Raw genomic sequence first — 18530 nt, 5'->3', positions numbered from 1 at the left:
CTGAACGCCCAGGGCCTGGGCTTCGGTCCACCCCGGAGGGGCCGCCCTCACAGCCCAGCTTCTCTGGCCTCAGGAGCAGCTGCCAAAACCCACACACAGAAGCACACAGGGGCCACTGCCGAGACCTCAGACACCCGCCCCCAGGCCAGGTGCCGTCACCTGGAGCACCAGGGCCTCAGAGTCTCTGAAACACATGGCCAGCCTGGCAAAGATCGCACACTGTGGCCCTGACCCCCAGAGGTGCAAGGTCAGTGTTAAGAGAGGACAGTTAGGTCAGCAGCTCCTTAACTTGCTACCTGCACGGGCCTGGCCGGGAGTCCTGGGGGAAGGGAGTGGTGAGGAGGACGATATAAAGCGGCTGTTTACTTCTCGCCAGGAGCTGCACCGGAGGTTGTACAGACGGCACCAGCTGCCCTAGGTGGTGGAGGTCGGCTTCCTCACGCCGCAGGTGAGGACGTCGAGGACTCCTGAGATTTTAGGTGACTCCCTGGCTCACCCACGAGTGAGGGATGCAGGATTCCAGGGCAGATCTCTCTCCAGAGCTGGTAACACCAGCTTTCAGGTCCCCATTCCTGAAAGGGAGGGGGCAGAGGAGGGAGGAAAGGAGAGAGAGATGAAGGGAAGAGAGAGAGAGAGAGAGAAGGCAGGGTCTAGCAGCAGACTTCTCAAAATGGGACGGGTGTGGCTAATAGGGAGCATTATCCAATACCTAAACCTGACCTCCCTCCCCTAGTTGGAAAATCTAGTTTCTTGAAACCTCAATTCAGACACTATCTCTTTTTGGCTGTAAGTCATTTCTTCATTCATTCATTCATTCATTCATCTTCCATGTGGCACCCCATGCTGCGCCTCAGGAGCCTCGGATGGAGGCAGAGTTCTGTCCAGAGGAGGAGCTGGGAAGGAAGGCTCCCTGGGGAGGAGGTGTTTGAACTGGTCCGGCCGGATGCTGGGCTCGGGTGGGGATGGTTCTGACGGAGAAGGGAAGACGGGGATTGCAGGGGGAGGGGGCAGCTTGCTAGGAAGCCACAGTCCTACAAACCTAAGGAAATCTCTCTCTTCTCGAAGCCCCCCAGATTCGCTAAGGTCCCTGGCTTCCCAGAAAGTGGCCTTCCTTCCCACGTGCAACAGTGGGGCCCTAGCAGCCAGGAACCCGACCCCCATTCCCAGCAGGGCCTTTGAGGGCCTCGGTCCCATAAAGAAAGGCAGTCGTTGCTCCTCACCAGTGGCGGTCACACCTGACTCAGCGAGGATCGTTCTCCGACGTGACACCCCAGGGAAAGTCTTGGTTGCCCGATAAGTTGTTCAGTTACACCCTGGTAAGAACCCGTGCAAACAGCTTTATCACGACAGAAAGGAAGAAAGCCCCAATTCAGAATTTCTGATTTGGGGTTCAGCAATAATCGGATACCACTTTTCAATGTTTCATTTACAAAAGTAGAGTTTACTAAGTTGATTTGGAGTACAGGACCCTTGGGAAGAAAGAGCAAGTGCTGTTTTCTGCGTGTGGGAGACAGACGGTTAAAGTGATGTCAGCAATATTCAAAGCAAGCACAAAACTCTCCCTTATCAGTCTGTTCAGCCACCTCCTTGTGGGGAGGCCCTGGGCCTGCCTGCACAGCTCGCTGAACCGCTGCCCAAAGGAAGCTCGGAGTCACAGATTATCACCAGTGAAAATATCCACCCCGCCAAGGCACTTAAGGTCTCTTTGGACTCCGAGGATCCCTTTAAAGTGTCAAGCAAGTTAGAGGAGCCTCACTCGAGTATCTGAAACTTTAATGGACATTCCAATCACATAGACTCAAGCTCTACGGATTGAGTAGCTCTTTTAAATGAAGGTGACTTAGTTCATCACAGCGCTGCAGATCAGTGATTTTCAACCCCTGTGCCGCAAGAGTGTCTAAAGCATGTGCTACGTGACTATCTAGTCAGGAGCACCGACCGCTTCCCTTGGATTGTCAAATAAAAAATCATGACGACAAGAGCTGTCTGGTGTAACTGAAACAAAATCATACCTATTTTTTGTCAGATTAGCAAAAAAACATCGTATTTCTGGTGTGCCGCAGAAGTTCGGTCACTGTGTGTGCCATTGGATCACAAAGGTTGGAACCTGCTGCTGTCACTAGTCACACTTGTGGTCCCCAAAGAACCAACCTCCTGGTCTGGTTCCCTGCCACACCGACCCTGGACGTGGAAGGGGTGACCTGCTTGGCCAAGGGGAAACCGATAAACTTGACCCAGGCCTCGGCCGAGGAAGCGCGCACCCACGGGGTTTGCCTCCCTGGGACCCGGCCGCCGTCACGGGGAGAGGCCGGTCCCCCTCCTTGAGGGTGAGAGACGGGGGAGGGGGGAGAGACAGGCCCAGCTGGCCCTGCCTGTCTGCTGCCTGCATGCGGCCACATGAGTGATCCCGGCACAACCAGCAGGGCCGACCGGCCCACAGACAGAACTATGAGAAACTATAGCTCATTGTGGTTTTAATCCATGACACTTGTGGAGTAGTTTGTTATGCAGCAATAAATAATCAAAACACAATGCTATTGACATAATTTGAAATATATTGTATATAAATGAATGAGATGGAGTATCCATTCATTTATTTGTTCATTTAATTTTTTTATCGATGAGAGAGAGAGAGAGAGACCCATTTGTTGTTCCACTTATTCATGCATTCACTGGTTGATTCTTGTATGTGCCCTGACTGGGGATCGAACCTGCAACCTTGGCTCATTGGGACACCAACTGAGCCACGCAGCCAGGTTCATTTGTTCATTTAATAAATACTCACCAGGGCCTACTAAATACACATTGCCCACACTACCCTCAGGGTTGGTTCTGCATAAGGATACGTGAACCCTTTGTGATGACCCTGTGGCCCCAGAAAGTCTGAAACTTACGGTAGAAAACGAAGTCCCAAAGTAGGACAATATTCTATATAGAGCATTTTCCAATTTCGAAGCAAACTGAACTCCCTAGCTCCATCCCTGATCTGTAGTGCGAGCTGACCCTTTAACTCTAGCTGTTTGATCACCGTCTGAAAATGAAGATGGACCTGCAGTTCAGGATCTGCCCGAGCTGGTCACTTTTCTTTGCTTTGTTTCACGATTGTTTGCTGTGCCATGCATTCTGGTCGAACAGTTTGCCTCTTAGCGGGGACTGATCATGTGTTAATGCAGCCCTTCGCAACACATGAAGTGCTCCTTATCCCACAAAGCGCTGCCATGTTCGTTGTATCTCATTAAACCCTGAAATAGTCCAGGGGGGCTGTCTGCTCCAGGCCCCTCGGAGCAGCGACAGGGTCAGTGCAAACCTGTCACCATGGCTGGACAAGCGGTTGTGAACACAGACTTTCCAGGGGTCGGGCACGTTCATTAACTCGTATTAAAGACGACATTCTCATAAGTGACACCGTCACAATACAATTCAAAAGGCGACACTATGTTATCCGTGGCGTTAACGCCTTGTCAGTAAGAATTTCAGGTCAATCTCTGTTTTGTTCTCTGAAAGTTTTCATTAAGACAGAAACACTTGAATATCTCACATCCTTCACAACAGCCACGGAAAGTCTGGATTTCTCTCTTCTGGAGGCCCCGGCCCCCTCCGGGACGCGGGAGGGGAATGTGACTCAGATTTCCAGATGTGGCTCTCAGATGTGCCTCGGCACGCATCCGCACGCCATCTGGTAGCAGCCCCGCTGGAGCGCGTCCAGGTGGAAGTGCTCGCTCAGGTAAAGGGTGTTCGCAGAAGACCCTGAACTGGTTAGGGGTTTGTCAACTGCGTGGGCGACATTGTTTAATCAGCTGCGGAAGCGAGCTCCCAGCAGCCAAGAGAGGCTTCCACGGTTTCGGAACCGGTTCCCCTCCCTGCCTGAGGTGGGGATTCCTCCACTGGATACCCGGGTCGGAAATTATGTGTGTGGGGTCTTAGGGTTTACTTGGCTTGGTGGGAGTGCTCTGAAGCATTCGTGTGTCGTTTCCATACATATTAAAATATCTTTGCATCCCCACCCCCTCCCCAACCCGAGCAACAGAGGACTGTCCCTGAGTGTGCTGGGGAGCGGGGCAGGGAAGTTAATGGGGCCCCGGGTGCTGGTAAGTGAATATTGTGATTATCCAGCTTCTGACTCAGGAAAATGCTAGAAGCATAAGCAAGTGGCAACATTCCCACGTCCTCCCCTGTTTCCTGGAATGGAAGAGAATATCCCCCAGCCATCCGACCCCAGGACCCCCAGCAGGGCAGGAGCGGCCCATTGACGCAGCTCATCTTCTGTGAGAAGTTTTGATCATTGTGTCAGGAGCTGGGCTGAACTTTTCCTAGCTCTTAGCTAAGTTTCCACTCTGTAAATTAACAACAAAGATGATAATCGGTTAAAAGTATTAAAATCAATAAAAAATATTTTCCGGGAGAGTATTCCATCAACATTTTAAAACGTATTTCCAAGCACCTCATAAACAATTTCCTAATGTGAAGATGGCAATCCCAGCAAGCATTTATTAAGCATTTACTAGGTGCCAGGCGTTTTGTTAGTTGACTTATATAGATTCTCTCGTTCAATTATCGTGTGGAACTTAGAAGGTTCTCTTATTAATCTCAGTTGTTTACATGAGGAGACCGAGCTCCGGGACATTAAAAACTTTGCCCAGGGTTGCAGCTCCTGTAAATGACAGTTGAACTGGGATTTGAACTGAACTGCACTGGTCTTAGACCCCCACACCCTTGAACTCTCCATGTTTTCATTATACAACGACTCCATGCTTGCCACTCATTCATTCATGCCCTCACTCCCTCACTCAGGCACCCAACAGAAGCTTTTGTGTGCTGGGGAGTCGCAGTTCACACGCGGTCCCTCCTTGGGAGGAACTTACAGCTCGCTGTTCCTTGCTTCGTCCCAGCCTTTCGGCTCCTGCGTCTTCACCCCTGTGGTCCCCTTGCCGGGCAGGCTCACACACTCGCCACACCGGCTGGTCTTCGGGAACTGGCTCGGATGTCAGCTGAGCATGCTTCTCCTGTCACCCCCCGGGGGAAGCTGCTGCTCGGCACCAAGGAGCAGAGAGCACAGGAGAATGAGAAGGGAAGGCCAGTGCGCCCCACTCCCGGATAACTCGAGGATCACAAGGTGGAAGCTGGGCCTTGAGGACGTGGAGGTCTGGCCGGTCACCACCCAGGGCCCTGGTTGAACTTGGCATTAAAGGAGACAGAGGCGTGTGTGGGGGTCGGGCAGGCTGGGGGTGGTGGCAGGGGTGTGGTCTGCACTAGGTTTTTTAAAACAGAAGAGACATTACCAAATGTATCTTTGATTGGGTCCCCATGCCAAATAAAGGTATAAAATATATTTTGGGAATACATTTTGGACATGAACTAAGTATTAGATGGTTTTAGGGAACTGTTAATTTGGCTAGAGTAGAATGTTAAGATAGTTATGTAAAAGAATGACTTCTTCGGAGGTACCCACTGAAATATTTTGGAACGAAGGGTCATCGGGGCCGCAGTCGTTGGGCAAATATGGACAGCAGGTCCTCAAATCACACTTGTTCGAGGTCAGTCATTCTAACATGGATGAGATGCCACAGAAACGTAACTCTTATTTATATCAGAGAGCCTGTGGTTACGCATAGTTAACCGATAGCTTCTTAAAGTCGCAGAACCTATTGATGACACTGAGTGAGGACTCCGTGGGGTGTGCGTGCATCTATGCGATACATATCGTATGCAATATGGGAAATGCTAACTGGTAAGTCGTTTGTTATGCTTTTCTTCCAGCTCTTCTGTATGCTCACACTTTTTCATAATAAACACCTTTAAGTAGAAGAATAGAGTGAAGAAGTGACACCAGAGTCCTTGGCCAGGACTGGGACGGATCGGACCCACCCCTGGGAACCCCGTGACCACACCGGGCAAAAGCGGGCTCGGCTGTGGGCGCCGGCCCCTCGCCGGAGGTTGGTGGCGGGGAAGGACAGCAGACGCCTCTGCTCTGGCTTCCAGAAACCCCTTTAGCATCCGGGGAGGGAAGCCCACTCTGTCCCAAGTACATTCACGTGTGCTCACTTATTTAATTCTCACAATAATTTTGTGAGGCCATTTTTGCTCTTTTAAAAGTTTATTTTAGTATTATTTTGTGAATCCTCACCTGAGAATATGTTTATTGGTTTTAGAGAGAGAGGAAGGGAGAGAGAGAGAATGAGAAACATCGACGTGAGAGGGAGACATCGGTCAGTTGCCTCCCGTGCGTGCCCCGACCAGGGATCGAACCCACAACCCGGCCAGCCACGCGCCCTGACCCAGAATCGAACCCGCAAGCTTTCTGTGTATGGGACGACCTCCAACCAATAGATCCACCCCACCGGGGCCGTTTTTGCTCTTATTCCCACTTTATAGGTGAGGAAACCGTAGCCCGCAATTCAGCGATTTTCTTCAGATCCCGGAATTAGCGTGTGGCAGAGTGAGAATGTGCGCTTGGCTGTGCAGATTCCGAGTCTTACATCATTCTGAGACCCTGCGGTGTACTTTCCTAGGTAATAAAAGCCAAAGCCCTCGGGGCAGAGCCAAGAAGCCCGCGGAGCTGGTCCTGGGTGGATCTGGGTGGAAGCAGAGGGCCCCCTACATGGGTTTTCCCTAGAATCCTTTGGGAATGGTACTTTGCAGAAATAGACCCTTGGACCTAGCTGGGGGACCACACGGCCTGGAATTGCAAGCTTGTCCATGGCAGAGACAGGCTTGTCTGCTGAGTCCCTAGCTCCCGTCAGGCCAGCATGCACCACACAGGCGCTCTCTGACTGCACAGGGTTAGGGAGGAGAGGGGGGTGCTTTGGGTGACTTCCAAAAGCAGCAAGGAACTCCATCTGCTGCTGGGAGTCAGGTTCTCAGAAAGAGGGGTTTCTGAATCAGAGCAGGCGGTGGGTGGGAGACCACACCAAAGGAGGGAAACAGAAGCTCAGGCGGACGCTGAGTTGCAGCGTTGGGAAATGCTGACGGATCAGCCATGTTGCAGGACCGGCCCTGCCTGCTCCTGAGCTCCTGGCTGGAGCAGAGGAGGAGGAGGGAGGCTGGAAGGTGAACAGGGAGCGGGAGTGGGCAGGGAGGCAAGAGGGGTCAGGAGCCGTGAACATCTGGGAGGCTTAATGGAGAGGAAGTGAGACCTCCACACGGTAGCACTTTTTATGAGCTCTGATTGCACACCAGGGTGCAGAAAAATAACAGAAACGAGCACGCTGGTAAATAATAACCCTCCGTGATGCAGAAAACCTGTGGCTTTCTCCCACGTTTTCCCTTCACTCACATGTTTAAGAAGTGAATGATGACGAGTGTATCTATCAGTGTGACAGGAGGGGAGCTGGGTGCGGGTCTGAACACTGACGGCTCCTGAGAGGCCCATGGCAAAGAGCATGCCCTGAGCCACTAAGGGGTGGTGACCCGAGAGATTCCTCGAGAAACCTACAAAAAAAATGTAACTCACGTATTTAAGGGTCAGAACCATCATGTGAGTTGGGAGGGCAAGGTGGGGCTGCAGGCTGAGGGATGAGGGAGGGTTGGGAGCAGGGCCTCAGCTCGCTCACTCACTCATCATTCACCCAGTTATTCATTCATTCATTCACACAGTCACTCAATTCGTTCACTTGCTCACTCATTCATTCATTCACTCAGTTACTCATTCTTTCATTATTTCACTTACTCATTTACTCGCTCACTGATTCATGCATTCATCCAACATTAATTCACTTATTACCTCATTCATTCACTCATTCGGTATAATATTAAAAACATGTTCTCTGACATCAGGAGCATCTGGGTTCGAGTCCCAGGCCCACCACGTGAGAGCTCTGAGAAGCCCGGCACGTCACTCAGTCCCTTTGCCCTCGCTTTCCCTCGTCTCACACCAGGCGGTCTCCGCATCACGGGAGTGTTGTGAGGAATGCGCAAAGCCCAGTAACACGGTAACACCCCCGCAGGGCTGGCACGTACCGGGCGGCCCAGCGACAGGCGCTTCTCACCAGTACGGAGTCTGTCAGGAACTAGCAGCGAGCTTGGGGCCAGCTGCCGGGGCCTCAGAGATGGTGGCTTGGGGGCCTCCTTGTCCCCCCACTTGTGGAACGAGTCCCAGGCTAAATGTTCCCTCTAGGCCTGTGTTCTTCTTCCCTCCACGCCCTTTCTTCCCACTTGCCCGCGGACAGAAACCTAAGTAGTGGGTGGACCAGGGAGAAGAGGCTCTGGTTCTGGCAGGAGGGTGAGGAAGCGAGAACATTCTAGAACCCTCTCTGTGCCCGGCACTTGGAGAGCACTTAATGGCTGGATATATAATGTGCCCCCAGGGAACCAAATTCTCAGAAGGAGAGTGGGAAGGTCTGTCCGATGGTTTTGGTGTTTTGATTAAGATGGGGTCACTCATTTGTAATTCACTCATTTGTAATGCAGGGCCTGGCCCAGCGCCAAGTTTTGTTTGGCCTGCTCAGTATTTTAAAAATTGGAAAATCTTATATAAAAACTTGGGTTTCCGGCTTCTCCTGATAACGAGAAGATCTGGCAATCGTGGGCCTGCATTCATGTGGGGTGGGTGGGGGGGCGGTGGGGACTGTCCCACCCCGGGGAACTTAACCCTTCGTACCCCACACAGCGCCCCACCGCTGCGGCATCCGCACTCGGGGCGCTATTCTTTTCATATGTTTCCCAAGGGGGCCACGGTGGCACCTGCCTGTCTCGGCCAGCCCCGGGGGCGGGGGGCCACAGGCGTGGAGAGGCAGCTGAGAGCCTCCTGGCACAGCCCTTTCTCGACCCGTGGCCCTGCCCGCCCCCTCCTGGCGCCTCTGTCCTCGGGCCGCAGGTCCTGATGATGGGCTCTCCCTTCCCACCCAAACCCGTGGGCCCTGTGTCATCACTGCTGACACCATCCTTCCTTCACTGTGATTCCCCCTCCAGGCAGCAAAAAAATGACTAAATGACAATGATTGTGACATGCGATACAAGGGCAATTCCCCTCTGGTTAGCCGACCGCGGGACAGAACGTAGCTGCACATTCTCCGCATAGCTGCGGCGTGACCGAGAGGGAGCCCGCGGCGCCGGCCCCGCCCGCGGGTCCTGGGAGCCGGCTTTGCCGATGCAAAGGGAGGGCTGAGCCGGGCTTGGGCATTGGGGTGCGGTGGCTCTCAGGCTCCCTTTGCCTCTGATGCACGGCTCGCCTTTCGTTGTGTCCCAGTCGGACCCTCACTCAGGGCCTGCTAAAACCTCCTTGGATCCCTGGGGGCCTGGAGAGCCCAGGTTGAGAAACTCTGTTCTCGTCACACTGTCTTTTGCAAATGAGGGCGCAGAGGTCTGGAGAGGGACAGTGGCTTGTCACAGCTCATGGAGGGAGTAAGTGACAATGGACGCAGTGAGGCCTCCCTCGTTTCTAGTCCAGTGCCCTTTGCCCTCTGACACGCTGTCCTGGGGCAGCCCCAGAGCCGTGGGAACGGCTGCAGCTCTGGGGTGTCTTCCTGGCCGGGCAGATGTGACCTGCACTCGACAGCATTGGTGCTGGGCCCTTGTCCGGACCAGTGACAGAAGCCTCACACTGTTTCTGCTCTCTGCGTCTGCCCAGCCTGAGTACTGCTGTCTCCCCGGAGCAGCCAGCCCCCACCCCCACCGCACCCCCCTACCCCTGTGCAACCCTCTGGGTCCTGTCTCCTGGGATTCACACCCTGTGTGGTCCTTCCTCACGCTGAGCCAGGCGGTCCGTGTGACCAATAGAACATGCAGAAGCGATGGATGTGGCTTCTGGGATTAGGTTAACAAGACACACCAGCTCCCATTTCTCTGCCTCCCCTCCCCCCCTTCTCCCTCCCTCCACCTCCCACTCCTTTGTCCTCACCCCCTTCTCCTCCCTCCCCTCCCCTCCCCATCTTCCCTCCTCTCCCCTCTCTCCCCTTCCCACAGCTGAAGTATTATTTCATCAGAATTAACCAAATCTTTACATACATATTTATATACATATGATTCTTCTTTGCCTTTTTAAAAAGAACTACACATGGAACTAAAGATGAAGTTTTTAAAAGTTGGGGTGTAATTCACATAATAGAACATTTGCGCTTCTAAAATGTACTATCGGTGGTTTTTACTGTACTCACTAAGCTGTGCAACATCGTCTTCATCTAATTCTAGAATAGTTTCATCATCCTAAACAATACGCCCCCTACTTGTTCACCCCTCCCCCCACCGTCCAGCACCTGCTTGTCTACTCTCTGTCTCCATGGCTCTGCTGACTCCAGAGGTTTTATACAAGCGGAATCATGTGGCATGTGGTCTTTCTGTCTGGCTTCGTGCACTTGGTATAGTGTTGTCAAAGTTCATCTACACTCCAGCATATATCAGTACTTCATTCTTCTGATTTCTGAGTAATATTTCACTGTGCGGATATACCACATTCTGTTTATCCATTCATTAACTGGTCAACCTTTGGGCTGTTTCCGCTCTCTGGCTACTATGAACAATGCTGCCGTGCACACCTGTGTACACGTTTTTGTGTGATCATGTATTTTCAGTTCTCTTGGATATCTGAGTACACTGAAGAGTGGGTTGTTGGGACATAGTAATAATTCTACATTCAGCGTTTTGAGCAACTGCCAAACTTCTTTCCCTTCTGGCTATATTATTTTATGTTCAAGATGGGTACCTTTAACCTAGTAAATAGTGTAACAACTGGACAAAAATGGAGCATTCAGCATGTGCATAAAATTAAGCCCTGGAGAAACTGACTTCATTATATGTGAGCCTCTGCTTTTGACTCCTCATCCCTCAGCATGGGGTTTGGCGGGGCACGGACTCAGGACCAGTGGTCGCAGCTGAGCCTGCAGGTTGGACCCTGCCACCCATTCTTCCCTTCTTCTTAGTGACTGACCCTCGATATGAAGCTGGCTTTCGCTTCCCAAGATAAAGGTGACAATTTTCAGCTTCCCATGTAGGTGGTATGGATGGTCATTGACTGAGTTCTGATAACTGAGATGCAGTCAGAAATCTGATATGTGACTTTGAAGAAATGACCCCAAGTGAAGAAGATAGGCCTTTCTCTTCTACTCTCCTCTTGGCTGGAATGCAGATGTGAGGGCTGAGCTCAAGCTGCCATTTTGGACCAGAAGGTGGAAGCTGTGTGCTAAGGCAAGCACAGCAAGAAAATGGAAGCCACCTGGATCCTTAACATGGTGGCAGAACCCTAGTTATGGATTTACTACCTCCAGCGAGTAAGAAACACATTTTTATCTTATTTAAGCTGTTGATATTTGAGATTTCTGGTTCTATGCAGCTGAACTTAATCCTGCATAACCAAACGCTCAAGGGGCAGTGGTGGAAAAGTTCAGACGCTGGGGACTAACAGAACCAAATCCTTTAAATCCTTGAAAGCTTCTTCCTCACACTCCCCATCCAAACATCACTAACTCCTCTGATTTTACCTCTTTATTCTGTCTCAAATTTTCCCATTTTTTCCCACACCACCACTGCCTCTAAACCACCATTGTCTCTCCCCCCAGCTTCTAAAATAGCCGCCTCTCTGGTCATCCGTCTCAACTCCTGCCCTTCTTCGGTCTGCTCTCCGCACAACGCTCAGCCTGATCTTCTTCAACTACACGTCGCTACTTTGCTAAGACTCACCAATGGTTTTCCACTGAACTTAGGATAAAGACCAGAGTTCCAAAGGCCTTGCTAGGCCAACCCCTTTCTTCTTCAGGCGCTTCTGGTGCCCTGTCCCCCTCCTTCTGTCCACGGCAGCCTCCGTGACCAGGTCACGCTGCACCCTACCACGAGCTTTGCACATACTGGTCCCGCAGCTGAAATTCTCCTCCATAGTTTATCAACCCTCGACCCAGTTGACTCTGGTCATGCCTTGGATCTCTTTCTCTGTTTGTTTGTTTGTTTTAAAGATTTTATTTATTTGTTTTTAGGGAGAGAAATAGAAACATTGATGTGAGAGAGAAATATAAATTGGTTGCCTCTTGTATGTACCCTGACTGGGAGTTGAACCCGCAACACAGGCAAATGCTTTGACTGGGAATCGAACCAGTGATGTTTTGCTTTGCAGGACAATGCTCAATCAACCGAGCCACACCGGCCAGGGCTCACACCTTGGATCTCTTGAGAGAAGCCTCCTCTGACCATCCTGACTCGTGTCTGTCTCCCCACTGAACTCCATGGGGTGGGTTCTGTACTGCATTCTGCTCACTATTGTGTCCAACATAGAGTCTGGCATGTGGCAGGTACTTGAAGAATGCTTGTTAAATGAATCAATAAATGCCCCCCACGCCATGTCTGGTTGTATGGCCTTGGCACAGAACCTCCCCAGGCCCTAGCATCATCACCAGAAACAGGAGCGATGACGAGGTCTCTCTCTCCCTGGGTTCTTGTGAGCATTCAGTGAGGAAACACTGGTGATGTGTTTTAATAAATGTTAGCCATCATCATCGCTCTGACCATCAAGAGTTCTCCCTGACCAGGCAGAAGCAAGATGGTTGAGCAAGAAGCCAATGCATCATCTGAAGGGACAAGGAGACTCTGGTCATCCTGATCTCTCAGGGTCACAGTGGAATGACAACCCACGGCCTCTTCTGTCACCCACCTGTGTGCGCCACTAGACCAACACACGTAGGTGTGAACCTGTAACCGATGCGGGAGGCATGTGAGACACAGAAGCCCAGAGAGAGAAGTGGCTGTGAGAGGGACAACAAAATGTAATGGGAAAAGCCTGGTCTCTGTTGTCAGGGAAACCTTAGTTCAGATCTGAGCTGTGTCGACCTGGAAAAATATCCAGAACATCAATTTCCTCGTCCGTGACATGGGGAGAATAACCAAACTTATCTGACTGTGTTGAGGATCCAATGTGAGAAAGCCCCATTGCCTGACAGATAACAAATGCCCACTAACAGTCGCCAGCTCTGGTTACCAGCAAAGACCCCGATCACACCTCCACTTGAGATTAATGCCTGGAGAAGTTGGCCGGGAGGACTCTCTTGCCCCATCTGCCACGTGAGGTTACAACAAGGAGTCTGTGACCCAGAAGAGGACCCTCGCCTGGTCATGCTGGCACTCCGATCTTGGGCTTCCACCTTCCAGAACTGTGAGAAATCCAGTTCCGTTGTTTGTAAGCTACCCGGTCTGTGGTCTTCTGTTACAGCAGCCCACACGGGTGAAGACACGTGGATGCACGGTGCTCCTTCCTCCTGGGACATCTCTCTCCCTACGCTTCCCCTCTAAATCTTTGTGGAACTCGACCCCCACCCCCACCAACAAGAAAACTAAAAAATGAAGCCAACCGACCCAACGCTCAAGACTGACTCAGTGGACGGGGTTGCCAAGGCCTCTTTGGAGCCAGCATCTAAGTCCGTGCTTGGGGGTCAGCCCGGCAGTGGAACTTACTTTTGGAGCAGGTGTGCCGACAGACTATAATCCCCTGGAAATGCTGTGAGGAAGCCGAGGGTGCAGGGGCTCTGTCCGTGTGAGATGTTCACGAGACAGCCTTTCGCATGGACCGCAGTTTTCAAGTTACAACAACAATCAAGCAGCACAATAACAAAGATAGCAGAAGGCCCACTAGCTTTGCAAACAAAGATGTTATTCAGCTTCCCGCTCACACATGTTGAAATCTCCATTCCCTCATAACATTGAAATGGCTTCAGCCCGTCCTGGGGCCAGGGGTCACTCCCTCTGGAGACTTGGACCAGCAGCCGAGTTCCTTAGGTGAGGGTCATCACCGCACTGCTTCCCTCCGGATGCTTTCCACCCGCCGGGGTGTCGTCCCTCCCACCTCCTGGCCTGCAGCTGGAGCGGCCGCTTTTCTGCCAATTTCACTCCGTCTCTTCTGAGCCTCGCCCTTGGCCATTCTCCCAAGAAAAGTGAAGTGTGATGATGCAATTTAAATGGAAAGTCATTAGAAATGGAAAATCAGGCTAGGAGGCCCAGAGTAAGTGCTTGATAAGAATGAATGAATGAATGAATGAATGAATTTACCCCATGAGCCAACCATTTTATTGATAAGGGAAAAAACCTACCATTCAGGGTTTTTTGAAAGTTGTTTCTCAGCACACCTGCTCCAGAATGAGCTAGTGGGTTGGTTAACATTGCCAACGTCCGTCTGGGTCCTGCCCCAGATCCACTCAATCAGACTCTTCAGAAGAGTCTGACTCGGGCTTGGCCTTGCTGGCGAACTCCGCGGGAGCTCCCGGGTTAACGGAGTTGGGCAGCACTAGGCCACAAGCTCCGCGGCCTGGAGAATTCTGAACCAAAGCCTGTGAGTCAAGGAGTTCTGCCATCACGATTAATAGCAAGTGGTTCCTTTCCTTGAATAGCGGTCTGGGGAAATATTAACAAATACTCACTTTGGTTTGTGGGATGAGCGAGCAAGGAAAAGCCGAGAAGAGCCAAAGGACTCATAAAAGCCAGTGCATGAAATACGCTGCTTCATGTTTCCACACCGAGAGAGAGCTCGGCGGCCGCAATGACCCGGAGAAAAGCGGATGGTGTTTCCCAGCGCGTTGAAATGGTGCCTGGTTACCGGTAATTTTACAGGGACTCCGAGTTTCAGTCCGTGCAGACAGCAGGCATCGTGGAGAAAAAGGGGCAAGGACGAGAGGCTCCAGAGCACTGACGTCAGAGAAGCGCAGCAGGATTTCCCCGAGCAATTATCCTCCTGAAAACACCGAGTGCCAACCACACGGCTCACATCCAGGCTCAACAGGACACTGTCGCAGCTGAGAGTTGTGCAGGGGTGCTTCATGTTTGCTAATAAAGCCTCCACTGTCGCACGGTTAAAGTGCATTAAGCAGAGCTGGTTTCCGATGGTTCGTCTTCGTGAATAAAGCCTCAGCGCTGCTCCACAAAGGGCCCGTCTGTGCGGAGTTGGCAGCGCTGTGGCCCCCAAGGAGTGTCCTTGCCTCTTCGGAAGCTGCGGGGACAAACTTCAGGTTTGCACTTGGATGGACAGGAGCGCCGATCCCTTCCCTTCCGGGGAGCAGAATATGCGCAGTGTTCGATCAGGATATGAAGCTTCCGCTTGAGGAAGTTCTGTTCTGTTGGTGTCAATTCATTCTCCATCATGCCTCCCACCCCAGCACCCCATTCTTCCTTCTGTGGATTTCTCACGTTAAGTAAACTGAGAAAATATACCAAGTTTGTCTGCAGAGCTCTTACCCTCCTTGGTCTCGCTTGCTGGCCTCTCCCGTGTTCACCCTCTGTCTTCTAGAAGCATCCGTTCACCGAACAGGAGCTAGTCCCGCGTATGGAGCATGCCCAGGGCCTGAGCTCTCCACCTTTGTCCAGTGGCTCACGACCTGTCTGTCACCTGCTGCTCTGCCCCAGATTCCATGGGGACGAAGGGCTACACGTCAGTGACTGAGGATGGCTTAACACTGCCCTTTCCCACGGAAAACCCCCAACTCTCCAGCCTCGGCCGCCTACCTGCACAAACAGGTGGACTTCAAAAACGCGTCCGAGGTAGCCCAGCCTTCCCCATCCTGAATATCCTCCTAATTCCGCTGCTGGTCACTGGTGGCAATGTGAGTAGGGGGGTCTGATCTTTGGACCCTCTTTGCCACAGTCTTCTGTCCATGCGCCCTTCCTCCCAGCTCTTACAAAATCTCCCATCAAACTCATGCTGAAAATGTGCCCCACTCTGCCCAGAATAGTCCTCACTTACTTATGCCTGTTATTCTGGGGTCTCATTTGGGTAGCACCCCCTTTCCCGCTTGGAAGTGGCTCAGCATGAACGATGCCTTATGTGGCTGGCTCTCCTGCTCACCAGGAAGGGCATAAAGAGCAGCCATTTCTCCTCGGTGTGAATGTGGGACAGGCTCATGGGCATTTGCACTTGAACCCCTGTCTATATTTGAAAATGGAAGCTAGTCCCTGCTTGAAAAAATGTGACATCAGTAGATAGGATGAACGAGCATGCTGAGGTGCAAAGGGACAGGTTGTTCGTTAGACCTAGAAGCTAGGGACAAGAATCACCACACTTGTACTGTTTTATAATAATCTGTTTACTTGTCCAACGTCCCCTCTTTGACGTGGCCCTTGGGGCAGGGTGCTTCAGTTCTCTTTGCATATCTTTTTATATCTAGACAACAGTCTAGATATAACAGGTGCTCATTAAATACTTGTTGAGTGAGTGAATAAAACAATGATCAAGGACTAGAATGGGGGATGGGGAGGCAATGAGTCTATCAGAGCCTGAGTCATGTGCATAATGGTTCAATCACCTTGAACTTACAGGCTCAACAGAGGGTTGCCAAGAAGCAATAGCTCTGGGGGCTGGGAGAGCCATGTTCAGAAACAGCAGCTCGCCCCTCCTATTCCTGCAGGTCCTTAAGGACAATATGCGAACACCTCTTCATTGCACATAGATACAGGGAATAATCATTTGAAACAATGCCTTCACTCTAATGCAAAAGCAACTGGTGTTTTTCAATGGTAAAAACTGAAGTTCCAAACTCTTCATTGTCCCTGTACAGTGACAGTCTGTTCAGAATGCTTCCAAGAGGACCTTCCTACCTTCTTCTGGGCACCTTCCTTCTCCCCAGAGCAACCATGTGCATAGCATAGGATCTGCCATTTCCTTTTCGATCCTGCCCCCCTACCCCCTCACCACTGGCCACAGGGATTGTCTCAAAGGTCTGTACTTCACCTGAAGCAGGCCAATCATCCAATCATATCACTCCTTTCTCAGGCCACAACTGATCTGTCGGAGAGGGACGGGAACCAAGGCTAAGATGGGCCAATGAGAGCCCTCCCCTGGGGTCACGAGAGCCTCAGAGCTCTGGGGCTGAGAGAGCTGTGACTTGTGGGTCGCCCACGCTGCCCACAGTGAAGAAGGGGCAGGAGGGGTGGATGCCAACCTGAAAGGGAGCAGCCAGAGACAGCTTGGTGGGCATGCCTGGGCCCTTCCTGCAGGACCTGAAGCCCGGGCTACCAGCCAGTTCGAGCAGGTTTCTGTCACCTGCAGTCAGAAGAGACCTAGTGCACTGAGCTCGACGCCCCAGACACATCCGTTCCAGGTGCGGTCAGCACTGTTCTTGGTGCAGAAGGGTGACTCCGTTGTGTTTCCCAGTGTCCTCCTGCGCTCACCGGAGTCCGGCTGCTCAGGCGCGTAGCTCTCCGTGCCATTCAGTGCCTTTCGGAGTCAGACACAAGTGGCTCGGTTTCAAAATTCAGTTCGTTTGTTTTGAAAAAGAGAATTTTATTTCTTGTGTCATGGTAATATTTTGTTTTGATGGTTCAGAAATTCACTTTAAATCTTTCAAATGACTCCCGTCTGCATTAGTATGTCTCCTAGGTGATGTCAGTCAAATCTCCATTTCCGCTTTTTACATCTTTTTCCTTCTAGGAACTTCTGCACTAGCTGCCTCGGCTTAGCTGTCTGACAAAGGACACTATTCTTTTTTTTTTCTTTAAATTAAAATAAATACAGAAGCTGCTGTGAGCAGCTCCCCTCCTCTCGTGGATTTCTTAGCTCTGGGCCCACGGTTCTGTTTCATTCCAGCCAAATCGCCGGGAGAGCGCAGGAAGTAGTGAAATCAACAACACCGACACAAAGGGCCCAGGCCTGTGGCTGGCACGCAAGGGGAAGGTGCAGATCAGTGGCCGAGACTGCCGAGGAGGCGAACTCAATCTTAGGCTGCACAACGAAAGAACGTTTTCTAGAGTAAGGAGGGTGATTGGTTGTTCTCTACTTTTCATTCATCAGCCCGATAGAGAGTATCATGACGTGTACTTCAGGATGCCACATCGCCGATGCCTCGGGAGCAGAAGACCTGGCGTCCGGGATGTTTGGGGAGGGGGCGGGAACCCTGAGGAGAAGCTAGAAAAGAAAACAACTGTAGAAAAGTGAATCCGACAATCCCGTCCGGTAGAAGGCAGCAAGTGCTTGTCAAGGCCTCCTAGAGGGAACTCGGGCAGAGTGTGAGGACGAGACTTCTGGAATCCTCGGTGGCTCTCCAGCCTCGGAGAGCCTAGGGGGAGCAGGTCGAACAGCAGCTGCAGACCAGGGTTTGGGTCCCAGCTCTGCCGTGAATTATTCATGTGGTTCTGGGCAGGTTTTCAACCTCGGGGAGTCTTTCTTCCTCTATTGAAAGAGCAATAATAATAATGAACAGCTGTGTTTTTGTGCAAACTAAATAGGATAAGGTAAATATCACTCAGATTCCCCCAGATCACTCAGCCTCCCAGGCCCTTCACCCTTCCCTTTTCAAAAGTTAAATACGCTATAGGATGGACACATGTTGAGACTCGCCCATGACAGAAGCCCCAGAACTAACACTCAGAAGGGTTCGGGAGCGAAGGAGGTACTTAAAGGCGCGGAGAGAAAGGCCGCTCGTGTAAGACCGCAAGTCAGTGACAGACGGGCCAGCAACCCCAGGGTCAATAAAACTGTACCCTTTGGGCATTCTCTTTTCTTTGGGTGGAAATACTTTCCATTTCTGTGTGTAGGGGACAAGAAAATCTTTTCCTTTACCCATCTTAGGTTGTCCAGCTGAGGCTGGGTACGTGTGACCAGCCGAAGACAGGCAAACAAGAGGAAAATAGAAATT

This window comes from Phyllostomus discolor, chromosome 14 (genome assembly GCF_004126475.2).
Source record: "Phyllostomus discolor isolate MPI-MPIP mPhyDis1 chromosome 14, mPhyDis1.pri.v3, whole genome shotgun sequence".
Lineage (NCBI taxonomy): Eukaryota > Metazoa > Chordata > Mammalia > Chiroptera > Phyllostomidae > Phyllostomus > Phyllostomus discolor.
This window is presented reverse-complemented; position numbering follows the sequence as displayed.